This window comes from Prionailurus bengalensis, chromosome D2 (assembly GCF_016509475.1).
Source record: "Prionailurus bengalensis isolate Pbe53 chromosome D2, Fcat_Pben_1.1_paternal_pri, whole genome shotgun sequence".
In the NCBI taxonomy this organism is placed as follows: Eukaryota; Metazoa; Chordata; class Mammalia; order Carnivora; family Felidae; genus Prionailurus; species Prionailurus bengalensis.
The window spans coordinates 72,125,016-72,139,863 of NC_057351.1; the positions used below are offsets into that span (position 1 = coordinate 72,125,016).

Sequence of the window (14,848 nt, forward strand, 5' to 3'; positions counted from 1 at the left end):
CCTGTACCCAGATATCTGTTTCCTCCTCTGGACTGGAGACATTTTCAGCCATTATTTTTTCAAATAAGTTGCCTGCCCCTTTTACTCTTTTTCCCCTTCTGGGACACCTATAACATGAATATTATTCTACTTGTTGTTCCATAGGTGCCATAACTTATCTTCATTTTTAAAAATTATTTTTCTTTTTGCTGCTTTGTCTAAGTAGGTTCCATTGCTTTGTCTTCCAGCTTGCTGATCTGTTCTGCTTCATCCAGTCTACTGGATATATTTTTCAGTTCAGTTATTGTATTATTCAGCTTTGTGAGTTCTGTTTGGTACTTACATTTTCTGGCTTTTTGTTGAAATTTTTACTATATTCACCCATTCTTCTCTTGAGTTCAGTGAGCATCATTATGACCATTACTTTGAATTCTTTATCAGGTAGGTTATTTATCTCAATATGATTAAAGCCTTCTTCTGAGATTTAGTCTTATTATTTTGTTTGGAAAATACTCCTGTTTCCTCATTTTGCTGGACTCTGTATTTGTTTTTATGTATTAGTTGAAATAGCTACCTCTCAGTCTTCAAGGAGTAGCCTTGTACAGGTGATAAACCTTGTGGTTCAACCTTGTTTTGCTTGTGGTTGTCTCTTGAAACTTTGTGATTGTCTAAACTGCCTAATTTATTCTTGATATGTTCTTGTTGTCGAGGGTGTGCTAAGACCTGTCCGTCCTTCCATGGGGAGGAATCTCAATTAGCATCTAGTTTCAGGCTGATGGAAACCAGACACTCAGGCAGCAGCTTTTAAAGTATGCAAATATATATAGTCCTGTGGGCTGCAATTTTAATCCCTGCTGGTCTGCAGACCAGGAGATCTGGAAGTCTCTTCTGGGTGACCGTTGCAAAATTCTGGCCTCCAGAAGAATGTATCAGCTCCTTTTGGGGGAGGTTTTGTCAAGCTGTAATGAGGCCAGTGGGATGTTTAAGGATGGTGTCTCTCTGTTTATGTTCTCACTAAGCACCTCCCTTAGCCTCTAGATGGGTGGAAAACATGAAGCCTGTCCCTTAGGCTGAAGCTCCAGTCTAAGTAAATAGGCCTTTTTTCACAAGAAGACTGTGGTTGTGTTTCAGCCTGTTAACCTGTGCAGTGCCGGGGTGGGGAGGGGGGTGCATGCCAAGAACTCTCTTTCAACTGTTACATCCCTTTGGAGCTCAAGAATACCAGCACCTTAGCCACCAGGCCTAGGTGATCGAGAGGCATCCCCTGTATGGATTGTGAGCACCCACTGGTTTTAGCAAGGCAGCTGATGTATAAGGGGTGGGGCCCACTCAGCAGCTATAGAAAGGCAGTGGGAAGATGTCTTGACTCTGGGCACACGGGGGCTTCCGTAGTACAGTGGGAGAGTGTCTTGTCAGTGCGTGGTGCTGGCTTTAGGCTGGGAGTGGGAGAATGCCCTGACTGCTCTTGCTAGCAACCCCAGCCAGGGAGTGGAGAAGTGTCACAAGTGCCCACGGTCACCAGTTTCATCTCAGAAGCAGGAGAGTGCTGTGACCATTGGCACTTGCCAGCCCCAGCCAGGAGTGCTTCAGCAAGGCAGCAGAATAGTGCCATGACCTCTCACCCACACTTGCCTTAGCAAGGCGGGTCAGGTCTGAGCTTGCCCACTCTGCTACCCCCCAGTAGGGTAGAAGAGTTAAAAAAAATGTTGTCTCTCAGCCCTTCCAACTCCAGGGAGAGATTCAACTGTCCCCTGTCCCTCCTGCATATTCTTTTAAATTGGCAGATGAATCTGCATATTTAGTGTAGGTGCTTTTGATTTTAATTGTTTTACTTTTTAAGTTTTCATTTATTTTGTTTGACAGTGAGCACAAGTGGGGTAAGGGGAGAGAGAGGGGGGAGAGAGAGAGAGAGAGAGAGAGAGAGAGAGAGAGAGAGAGAGAGAGAATCCCAAGCAGGTTCCATACTGTCAGTGCAGAGCCTGATGGCAGTGCTTGAACTCATGAACCATGATCATGACTTGAGCCCAGATCAACAGTCAGATACTTAACCGACTGAGCCACCCAGGTATCCCTAGTCTAGGTGCTTATTAAATCCCTGGGTCTTGGGAGATTTCAGTTTCCGATCATATTTTGGGTCCCTTGGATGTCAGCCCTGATGGTTTTCTAAGCCAGAAGTTTTGGGGGCTTGTCTCTCCAGTGCAGATCACAGCAGTTGGGGTTCCTGTTGTAGGGCAGCCACCCCTCACTCCTCTGGGAGAAGTGGGGGGGGCTGGTGAGATGCAGGGGAGTAGAAAGAAGTGGTGAGATTGTGTCTCTGCCTCTCCTCCCTTGTTGGTGTGGTCTTTTATCCTTTGTTGTTGGAGAAGCCATTCATCTAGTTTCAGATCTTTTTCAGAGGTAATTGATCTATTTGTAGCAGAGATTTGATGTGTCTGTGGGAGGAGGTGGGTTCAGGATTTTTCTATCTTGCCAACTTGTGGAAATATCCATAAGCATATAATTTTAAAATTGTGTTTAAATACCTTTACCCACTTTTGGGGCACCTGGGTGGGTCAGTCGTTTAAGCATCTGACGTCGGCTCAGGTCATGATCTTGCAGTTTGTGAGTTCGAGCCCCGCGTCAGGCTCTGTGCTGACAGCTCAGAGCCTGGAGCCTGCTTCGGATTTTGTGTCTCCTTCTCTCTCTGCCCCTCCCATGCTCATGCTCTGTCTGTCTCTCTGTCTCTTAATAATAAATAAACATAAAAAAAAAATTTTAAGTATCTTTACCCGCTTTTGTTCAGATTCTCAAAATAGTCCTTCTGAACTTAAATAAAAATTAGGTCTATAGAAACACTAACGCTTAAATTATATAGGGATTATATTAAAATATGCTCTTTACTTGTTTTTATGGCATTTGTGTAAAATTGGATAAAATTTCAGGTAGATTGTGAGAGTGTAAATAATTTGTATATGTTATCACAAAAATTATAATGTAATAAATACAATGTACTTGAATTCTTATTAAGGTTGTTTTGTTTTGCTTTGTGGATATGTTTTAAACCTATTACTGTATGCAGTTTGCATCAAAGGTTAAGATTTATCCAATAATTAATGTGTTCATTCATTATTAAAGAATCCTTATTGAACAATTATCATAGGCCTGCCGTTATGGTAAGGTTGCCTATGCAAGGATGGATAAAATTTAGGCCTCACCCCTTAGGCACTCATTGTCTGTTGAGGGAGAGATAGACACTTGACTGTGTGACTTAAAAATATAGGGATGTACATATTCTGTGGGAACAGAGAGAAAGGAGAAACTAATTATGATTATAGGAGAAGTGGAATAATTATCTCAATGAGAACTAATCTTGTTCTTGTTTCAAAATTGTCTCAATATTTGAGACAAGAGCTTAGGGAAAAGAAAAAAGTAAGAGTTCTCCTACAGGAGAGAGAACATTCCAGAAGGTAGTCAAGTGGGAGCAGGGAATAGTTAACCTAGCTGCAAATGGACTCCAAGAAAGATGGTGAGAGGCAGGGAAGGGAGCAGTGGATGTTACAGAGAGTCTTACTCCTGTGGCAGTGGGGAACTGGAGAAGATTTTAAAGCACAACAAATTTGTATTCTGGATAAATCCCTCTGGTGGTATTATGGGGAATAAATTGAAAGAAAAAGACTGAAAGCAGAGAAAGGTATTAGGAGTCTATCAGTTGATGAAAAAAGAAGTAGGCGTAAAGTAAGGCTATTTACTCATTCATTTATTCATTATGTCAGCAAACATTTGATTTCCATCTATGCCAGGCATTGTTCTAGGCGCTAGTTATTCAACACGGAAAAAAACAGACAAGATTCCCGTGCTTGTGAATTTTATATGCTAGGCAGGAAAGGATTCAAGGACTCTTTTCCCACCCTTATCCAGGACAAAGGTGATTTCTAAGTAAACCTTTGATTCATGTTGTATTTTTAATAAATTAAGAAAATGCACTCGTGTGGAGAGAGAGAGAGAGAGAGAGAGAGAGAGAGAGAGAGTGTGTGTGTGTGTGTGTGTGTGTGTGTGGAAGGATAGATAATATATGCATGAATCTCTATCTCTCTCTCTATTTATATATACACATATACATAAGTTTGTATGTTTTTTAAACCTTCTATAGCATAAAGATACTTTAGAAAAAAATTTGAATTATTTTGCTAGGTATTAAATGCCTATTATATAGCATTCGTATTCAAAAATCAAAAGATACAGAAGAGGATACAGTAAAAAGAATTAAACCATTCTCCCACCTTGATCCCCTAGCTACCTACCTATTCATCATCCTATAGGTAACAAGTATTTTCAGGATTTTTGTATTTCTTAAAATTTTTTTTAATGTCTTTATTTTATTTTTGAGAGAGAGGCACAGTGTGAGCGGGGCAAGGGCAGAGAGAGATGGAGATACAGAATCTGAAGCAGGCTCTAGGCTCTGAGCTGTCAGAGGGGGCTCGAACTCACAAATGGTGAGATCATGACCTGAGCCAAAGTCAGGCACTTAACTGATGGAGCCACCCAGGCGCCCCAGGATTTTTGTATTTCTTTATAGAGATATTTCATACAGGTGCTAATATCAGGGCTCCCTTCTTTATAGATGCAGTGTTCTTCACTTTGCTAGATAATTACATATTAATGCTTATGGAACTACTTTTTTAACGGCTGCATAGTGTTCCATAGCACCATAATTTATTTAACTAGTCCCCCACTAATGTACAATTAGGCTTTTCCTAATATTTAGCTATTTGAAACCATGTTGCAGTAAATATTATTGTGCAGGTCTTATTAACCTTCCTTTGCCTCCCCTAAAGATCTTATCATCCTCCAAGATGCTATGTGTTTTCCTTACTTGTTTCATCTTCAATTCCCACACCCACCCTGCATGAGCACGCTAGTTCCAAAAAGCAAAGGCTTTTCTTGGGTTTGTTCCCTAATATAATCCTAGTTCCTAGAGGAAGCATTCAATGAATATTTGTTGAATGAATGGATTGGCACAGGTGTAAGTATATGTAGGAAAAAATAGTAGAAGTAAAATTTCTAGTCCAAGAGGAATATACATTTATAATTTTGGCAAAGATTGCCAAATTGATCTTTATACAGCAGGGTATCTCAGCCTCAGCACTGTTGACATTTGAGCCTGATAATTCTTTGTTGTGGAGGGCTGTGCATTGTACACTGTTGAGCAACATCTCCAGCCTCTAACCATCACTTGCCATTAGATGTGACAACCAAAAATGTTTCCAGACATTGCAAATGTTCTTTGTTAAAAACACTGCTCTCGTGTGTTATACTGTCTGCAACTCCCACCAACAATTATGACAGTGACTCTTTCCTACAGCCTTGCCAATACTCTAAGCATTTTGCTCTTTGAAATCTGATGGTGAAAGCTACTACCTCATAGTTTAAGCTCCCATATTAAGTCACATTTTAATAGAACTTTGGTATAATGAATCCCTGGCGTTGTATGCTGCAGTGATGAAGGTAAGTTTGATTTTCCATTATTGAGAGAAAGAGAGTGAATATATGAAATCTAGAATCATTGGGGAAAAAATGTTATGTGCCCTTATTTTTCTTCATTAAAATATCTAAGTTTTACAAATCCTTTCTTATCTTCAGACCATTATGACTTCATGGACTGAATCTTCTCTAGAATTATGTAAATTGGCCTTAATTAATGAACAAAATTTGGAGCCAAAACACTTGGACTTGATGCAGGTTTTCCTAATTACTAGTGGTATTACCTTGGGGAAGTCACATAAACTCTGAGCTGCAATTTACTTGTATGAAAATTGTGGGTAATAACATTTGCTCTCTCTACATCACTGAACAATTATTTTTTTTTTTAGATTGTGAAGCTTTTCACAATTGCAAGGGCTTAGGATAATTATTATGAAGGTTTTATGACCCACTGCTTTATCTTATGACTCATAGTGCCTCGAGAGTTTATCACTTCTCAGTGCTTCAGTAAATCCCTTCTAACTGTTCTCACTCATTTATTTATTAAACATAAGCACTTTGTACCTTACCATACCTTTGCTCCAGCTCTGTAGTCTTAAATCATTACAGTACAATTTTCTTCATAACTGAGCAAGTCCCAGACAGACTCATCATTCATTGATTCATTCAGTGAACATGAAATAAGCACCATTATCTTCCCCCCCACTGACTTTCCTTTCAACAGCTCCATTTTCGTCAATGCTGTTATTAATCTAGTCTTAAGGGTTGGAACTTTGTAGTCATCTACCTTGCTTGTTCCCCGTTTTTACTGATCCCACATGTCATGAGCAGACTTATTATGATAGAGCACCCCTTTTCCGTTCCCTCCCACTGATTTTTAAGCTTATGAGAGCTGCCTATTGGCTACTACATCAAATACAAGTTATTTTTTACTAGCTCTCCTTGTTACCCTCACCAATTAGATCTCCTAACTACTTTTCCTTTCATTGCACCACGCCCATTCTTGCACCTATGCTTTTGTTCATCATGTTCTCTGCCCTACAGTTTTCTTCATCTGTTCTTTCACCTACCAACCAGCCCTATCTTTCAAGGCCTGTATCGTTATCATTACTCCTCCATATTTTTTGTACCTTGATATTTCACCCTGCTCTGATCTTCTTATCATTTAATTCGTGTTCTTATTGGCCAGTTTCACTTAGTATGTCACAGAGGATCTCAATCCTGGCTGCACATCAGAATCACTTTCTAAGAATTTTGTTATCTTGGTACCTAATCCCAGAACCACCCTTTGAAGTCATTGTAGTTTTGACATTGAGTGGCTTAAACATTCTTGTGGATATTATAATTATTTTGTTTTTCTCTCCTTAACCAAAAAGTTCTAAGTGCCAGTAAAAATGCTAAAGGTACATGGTTAATAATTATTTGATCGGTATTTTGAATATCAAAATGTTTCTTATTCCTTTTCTGCAAGGCCTATGATTTTCATCCCACCTCTGCCAATTTCTGGCTCCATGACTTAAATAAATTGCCTGTTCTCTTTTAGCCTCATTTGTCTTCATACGTAACATGAGAATAATATCTATGTTTCTAAGTGTTATGAGAACATGTATGTACATATAAATCATAGATAATAGTTGATAAATAGCAAGCCCTTTGACTAGTATTAACATTATACCGTGTTTTTCTGGAGATGCTGGGAACCCCTTCATCTTTCTTGCTTTAGGATTTACTATTTTATGACTTGATAAGATACGCTTATCTACATTACTATTAGAATTAGGAAGACAGGATATCAAGGCCCTATTGCAAGCTACTGTGCAATTTTTATGTCCTTTAATTACATTTTCTCATTCCAAGGAGCAAATGAGTGTCCCATTTTTTTGACCATCCATCCACTGACTGTTCCCTTGGTTACAGTAGAATATGTACCACTACAGTCTTTTTCTTGTCAGCAGCAACTCTGAGCCACGAATATTGTAAATATACACATCCTGTTCTCTTCACATTATCAAACGGTTCTCTCTTCCTCATAAATGCACTTTAAAGGAAGATTTTAGTTTGTTAATTTAGCTAACGTTTATTGTACAGTTTATAATTATTTCATTTAATTAAAAAATTAGGGAGTAGTAACATTATTCTATTAAATTTGGACTCATCATAAAAATTGTGCTCTTGTGAGAATTAGCAAGAAAACAGAGTATTTTGTTTTCCACGGAAGGTTGTTACATAAATTACTTTTATCAAGTTCTATGTCTTAAGTCATTTTTCATCCTTTTCTGTTCTTACTAATTAAAACATTGAAATTGCCTTTTTTAAGTAAAAAATACAGATGTACGAAAAAAACAAGTATTATTTAATGACTTGTCTCCATTAAATTAGATGCACATAATAGCAAAGGAATTAACCAAAGTGATACATTGTCAACTGTAATACAGGTGAAAATATTCAGAGCTATTAAATGGGGAAAATAACTACTTCAACCATGGACATTTATGCTGGTTTTCAGTTTCAAAGTTGTCAGAGTAATGATGGTGGCCAACCCCTCCTGCACTAGAACTAGAAACTGTGCGAGTTTCTTTGTTTTTTATAGAATTTTTTTTAATGTTTATTTATTTCTGAGACAGAGACAGAGCATGAGTGGGGGAGGGCAGAGAGAGAGAGGGAGACACAGAATCCAAAACAGGCTCCAGACTCCAAGCTGTCAGCACAGAGCCTGACGCGGGGCTCGAACCCACCAACCGTGAGATCAGGACCTGAGCTGAAGTTGGTCACTCAACCGACTGAGCCACTCAGGCGCCCCACAGGTTTCTTTGTTATCATGCAAGTTTTTCCCCTAAGTTTGTCAAATTTGAAGACGCAGCATTGCTAAACAGTGCATATTTTCAGTTTCCAAACTTTTTGTAGTTGAAATTTATTCAGATGCCAACAATACTAAGGGCTTAGGGTTGAGAAGAAAGTGCTTTTGAAAAATTTTGTGATTGTCTTTCTTACAGTAGATTGAAGGATCAAACAGATGTATGTTTGATTCTCCTCTGTTACATGAATATATTGACACTCACGTTATCAGTTGCTGGAAGGACGAAATGCACTTGGCATGGGGTCTGACACCTAGTTAGTGCTCAGTACATTGTCATAAAGTATCATGCTGTTTCTAGAAGACGGTCAGAGGGACAACCCTAACTGCATCTTCTCAAGAGGCTGTATTTTTCTACTTGTGATTTATACTGGACTTTAAAGTGGGATTTCTATGGGGAAAAAAGAAAAGAGGAAAGTAGTGGGGAGAGGGGGGAGGGTGGGATCACCTTCAGAGCTGGCCTCGGAGGTATCATGGCGACCGGAAACCCCCTCGCCAAGAGCATGAAAGCAATGAGGAGTCCCAAAAAGTGTCCTATTTAACTGAGTTTGTGAGAAGACACAATTGGTGGGATCAAATGTTTGGCTGCAGTTCTGGACCTATGGTGGAAGAATACTCAGTTGCCACTCAGGTTGTAAAAGGTGGACTGACTGGCTGCTGTGAGGGATTTTTGTTCCAGAAAATTTGGAAAACTTGCAACAACCACAGTAGGTGCCAGCTTTCTTCTTCTTTAGGTTGCCAGTCACAGGGGTTACATGCAGACTGACTGGAAGAGAGTTGAAAAGATGTAAACAAAGCGAAAGACAGATTAAGAAACAAGCAAATAAGACAGCACTTGAAATCAACAATATAATTGAAGAGGCAACAGAATTCATCAAACAGAGCATAGTGATATCCAGTGGATTTGTGGGAGGCTTTTTGCCAGGCCTTGCATCTTTTTTTTTTAATGTTTATTTATTTTTGAGAGAGAGAAAGAGACAGAGTGCTAATGGGGAAGGGGCAGAGAGACGGAGACCGAATCTGAAGCAGGCTCCAGGCTCTGAGCTCTCAGCACAGAGCCCCCTGCACGGCTCGAACCCATAAACTGTGAGATCGTGACCTGAGCCGTGGTCAGATGCTTAACCGACTGAGCCACCCAGGCGCCCCTGCCTGGCCTTGCATCTTAAAGACTTGAATGTTCTATCACAATAGAGTCACCTGTAAGAAGGGAAGTGGCAGCAACAAGGTGTTTCTCAACATTACTAACTACCAGGGCATTGAGAAACCGCGGAGCTAGACAATGCCAAACTCACAACTTGGTGTTTTGCTACTGAAGTTTGGCAAACTAGTATCTCCTGTAAAAACAATGTATATGGTATGTATACATTAGTGTTCCTGAGCAAAACATAGCTTTCATTATTTTTAAAAAATTTGCATTGGGCTACCTGGGTGGCTTAGTTGGTTAAGTGTCCAACTTCAGGTCAGGTCATGATTTCACGGTTTGTGAGTTCCAGTCTCACATTGGGCTCTGTGCTGCCAGCTTAGAGCCTGCTTCAGATCCTGTGTCCTCCTTTCTCTCTGCCCCACCCCCACACTCTCTTTCTCATTCTTAAAAATAAATAAACATTACATTTTTTTTAATTTGCATTTATTTTTAAATGAGCCTATAAAATTGGCTATAGGCATATACAGGAAAAAAATGTGTTGAATATATTCTCCAGGAAATAGTAAATAATAAAATGAGTAAGTAAATAAATAAACAAAATAATGATAAAGCAAAGATAACAATCCTTGTTTTATTTAAATAAGATATTCTTCATTTTGCTTTATACTATAGTGCCAGTAAGTAAACATTTGTATTACAGCTTTAACATTAGGGTTCACTCTTCTTTCAGAGATATGTTTGCAGTAAACTGAAGATTTGTAATGCCCTTTTGTGGAAGGATTTAGAAGTAATAGACTTATGAATGATATTAATCAGATTTCATACAAACAACAAGAAAAGAAAGAAAGGGCTCTCTGGTTCAATTAGTCTTCATTATCTCTGAACTTGGAGATACTCACACCTGGTTTCATATTCCAGATCTATCACCTGATGGTTGGTTGATTTATGCCAAATTACTAAATTTATCTGAGCTCAGTTTCCTCATCAATAAAACAAAAGTAAAAAATAGCAGGGTCACAGGGTGGTTCTGAGAATTTGATGAGATCGTACATATAAAGGACTTTCCTTGCCTAGTTCATTTTATAAGCACTTTTTAGGCAGTAACTGTTATCACTCCTATTTTTACTACTAACCATAGTGTCTGATGTTCTAGGTTTCTTTGTATGTCTTAGAAAAATATGGAAGAGTCGAACAGCTGTTGCCCCAGAATTGGGTTGACTTCAAAGATAATGAAGCTTAAGCGTGAAGTCCCCTCATATGTACAGGACCCTTCTAAAGACTGGCATTTAATACTGTATTCTTCATTTATATTCTTTCTCTTAAAGAGAGTTTCCAAAACTCCATAAGTTTCAGGTTCCACAAAACCTGGATCTAGGTTGTACTGACCTGAAAGTGTTTTTTTAATTTTTTTAAATTTTTTAATGTTTATTTATTTTTGAGAGAGAGGGAGAGACAGAGCATGAGCAGGGGAGGAGCACAGAGAGAGGGAGACACAGAATCCAAAGCAGGCTCCAGGCTCTGAGCTGTCAGTACAAAGCCCGACGTGGGGCTTGAACTCACGAACCACAAGATCATGACCTGAGCCAAAGTCGGGCGCTCAGCCGACTGAGAGCCACCCAGGTGCCCCGTTTTTTTAAATTTTTTAACTAAAATGTTTAAAGGAAAACCTTTATAAGGAAGTCTAAAAAATTTATGCCATCTAATGAACACATTGATAGCAATATTTATATTAAATTACCATTTTAACCCCAAATCCCATAAGTTCATAAAATCTTCAAAATGATGCTGCAAGTAAAAATGGCATATTAAAAGCAATGAAAATTAGAGGTAACTAGAGCATGGCAGTAAAACGCTGAAGATATGTAATCAATGATATGGAATTGTCTCATTTTTTATACTCAATACTTTCTAAGCTGTTTTTCATAAAGAAAATAGTTTTAACAGATCAGTGAGAAAGTTAACTGAGTAAACTTACTTAAAATAAATATCAGTCCTCTTCAAGTTAAAGTATGTCAAAAGCATACTGAGGCATAGATCTTCCAACAAATTAGCAATTAAATGTCTATTACTCACACATGCAATAATTGAAGCTGAGAAAATTGCATATTTGAAGTCAATAAAAAAAACTCTAGTATTATAAAAATAAGCAAGCTGCAGTCTACAGAAAATATATTTCTGTTTAAAATGGTGAGCTTCAAAAATTTGAGAAAAAAAAAACTTAGAGGTTTTTCTGGTGCCATCAATTAGTGAGTTTGAATAAAGCATTAATAAAACCACTGAACATGTCTTGGAGTTTGTATTGTTAATCTTAGTCTTTTAAAGAATTTATTGATGGGTTTTCTTAATATGCCTGTGTGCTTTGGGGCACCTGGGTGGCTCACTTAGCTAAGCGTCGGACTTCAGCTCAGGTCATGATCTCGCAGTCCGTGAGTTTGAGCCCCGTGTCTGGCTCTGTGCTGACAGCTTAGAGCCTGGAGCCTGCTTTGGATTCTGTGTCTCCCTCTCTCTCTCTCTCTGCCCCTCCCCCGCTCACGCTCTGTCTCTGTCTCTCAAAAAATAAATTAACATTAAAAATTTTAAAAATAAAAAAATATGCCTATGTGCTTTGTAGGTATGAAATATAAAAAATATAATGTAAAGCAGTTCAGAAAAAGCTTTTGATTTACAAGTCAAGTGTTTTAAAAATATGTGCCCTACCTTTAAAAAGTGTATATCTACTGCAAGGTAAATAAAGTGTATTAAAAATGTTTCTCCTAAAAAAATAACAAACTTTAAAAAAAATTCAATGTTCTGATCTTATGGAACATATGATATTAACTTTTTTAAGAAGCTGGATCTTGTAGAAATTAAATTACATTCAGTAGCAGAAAAGATCCATTATTTGTCAGATATATTACTTCAGCACTGTGGTGAGAAACTACACCCCCAATTTACAAAGAAAGAAATATAAGAATAACCAGGATTAAATAATTTTCCCAAAGAAAGACACAACCAACACAAGCATTTAAAGGCTTCTTGCTTACTGTCTGTCTCCTAATCTTCTTAGGTCTCATCATCTCTCAGCATTTTTAGAAAATGCCCTCTTTTATTATGTTTTCAGCAGATTGTGAATCTAATATACCAGCTTTACCCTTTTCCATACTTTCCTTCCTTGAGTATATTTTCAGGAGAGAAATCAGTTCTAGTTTTCTGTCTCTTCCAAATAGTTAAAACCATAAAAGATCATAGATGTAGTAAATCAGTTTAGAAGCCCAATGACTTGATTGGGATGTTCAATTTTACTATAATAGCCTAATCTGAAATGTTATCTGAAATGCTTACTCCTTCACAATTTTTTCTCGGTGCCACAAAAATTGTTCATAACAAGAACAATCTTGGGGGAAAAAATAAGATGCGATGTTTCAGACAGCTTAATGGGGCTGCCACCGTACTAGATAACCATTGTTTAGAGGAGTCTTGGATTAGCTGAAGGCTAGTATAGACTGAACATATTGAACAATGTCTTAAGTTGCACTTTAAAAGTCAGGATAGACAGTTCTCGTAAGAAATGAAGGCTCCTTTGACCATTATAGGTGTTCTGTGGCTAAAGATGAAGTGCCACACTAACAGAACAGAGCTTGCGATTTATGGTATTGGATTCCAAGGTGAAAAAGAAGGTTAACAATTTTGTTTTTTGTAAATTTTTTCTTTCCTAAGAACAGAAATTCCAAGTTATAGAATGCAGTATTGACAAAGCCATTTTTATACAATGCCTTGGTGATTATAAGTAGGAGTTAGAGAAAATATCATACTGCTCAATATTTTGGCAATTAATTTCAGAGAAAGTCTTCCTAACGAAATCTGAGTTGCTCCCTTACAAAAATTGAACCTTATTAAATAATCTAACTCATTGATATGGTCCATTTGTAGAAGCAATTTATTAGTCTAATGGTTAACACCTGTAGTTGAAGCTGAAAAAATGAGAAGATTTTAACTGAAAGCAAATGCAGTAAATTCTGGTTCTTTTTTTTTCTGGTTTCATAAAAGGTTCACACACATACACGTACACACACTCTCACACACACACACACACACACGCATGCACAATCTCTTCCCCTGGACAATTATAATACATTTTCCCTATGAGTTAAAAGCCATAAGTATCCCCACGGATATTTTTTTGCAAGTGAAATTGCTTTTCATTTGGCAAAAACTAAACCTATGATTCATAGCAGCTTAGAGCACTCAAGGCCAAAGAGTACATCTTGCTTGCTTTGACTGACATTTTTGCAGGCTGAATCAGACCTGCATGATTCAGCTGCATTGAGATTCATTATGCTGTGAGAGGGGAGATTTGGGGATGGGGTAAAAGAGCATAAAGGGAAATTGTCTTGGAAATTGTGGCTTGTGACTGAGGTTAAAAACCAGCCACAACCAATAGGCAGCTTCAATTGGTCTTATGCTGAGGAGGCACCATCTTCCTACCACCCCCTTCATACAGAGAGCTAGCGAAGAACATTGAGGATGATCTAGTAAAGAAGATTTTTGTGGGGAAGCAGAAAAGGGGACTTTTCTTTGCGATGAGAAATGAAGCCAAGGTAGAGAGCAAGAGTAGAGTAAATGGCTCTTTTTCTCTGCTCAGGCGTTAAAAGTAAATCAAGTGCATATTTTGTGTAAAATGAAAAGCGGAGAAAAATCCATCACCAAAAACATTTACCTAAATGTCCATCATTAGCAATCCATTCCTTTTAGATTTCCTCATTAGGCTTTTTCATCAGGTCCCTTTAAAATTCATATGCCCAGAAGGGTTAAAAATCTTCCGATATCAGGTACTTTCCCATCCAAACGTAGTCCAGGGAGGACACAAGAAAATTACTTTGGGAAGATGGGATCAGAAGAGAAAAGTGTTTATAAAGGATTACTGTAGCCAACACCCCATTTTGCTAAATGTATTTGGTTTATTTTCTCTTGGTACTGATCTATAACCCAGTCATAACTGATTGTGTTTAACACGAAGTACGTAATATATGGTGCAAAATGAATATACCGAAACTTTTGGTACAAAATTATGAAGAATTTCAAGATGGAGAATTTCAAGAATTTCAGCAGAGCATTTAACCAGGCTTGGGGCCCTCCTAAACACAGGGCCCTGGGTAACTGCACAGGCCATATGCCCATGAAGTCAGTCTTCATTTTATTCATTATAATAGTAGAAATGGTGTACTCTAAGCCAGGTTCATAAAAACATTTCATTAAAGATATTCAAATACTGACTTGTGAATTCTCAACACTAATACAAAATTTTACCCAAGTTCTTTTTAAGCTAATGGGTGGCTTTAGAAATCACTAAGTGTAACTCTTTTTATTCTGTATGACTGACCTATCTCCTCTGCCTACATATCTTTCCTTATTTGCCTGACGTTCTTTGGGAA

The 14,848-nt window shown here is 38.1% G+C and overlaps 1 protein-coding gene and 1 pseudogene across 1 annotated transcript in view; both read left to right on the top strand.

Annotated features, from left to right (window-relative positions):
* ATRNL1 (attractin like 1) overlaps positions 1-14,848 on the top strand; it is a 782,697-nt gene that overhangs the window by 568,816 nt on the left and 199,033 nt on the right. The gene's annotated exons all lie outside the window — the stretch shown is intronic.
* Positions 5,458-14,848, top strand: part of LOC122493493 — a 33,373-nt pseudogene continuing 23,982 nt past the window's right edge.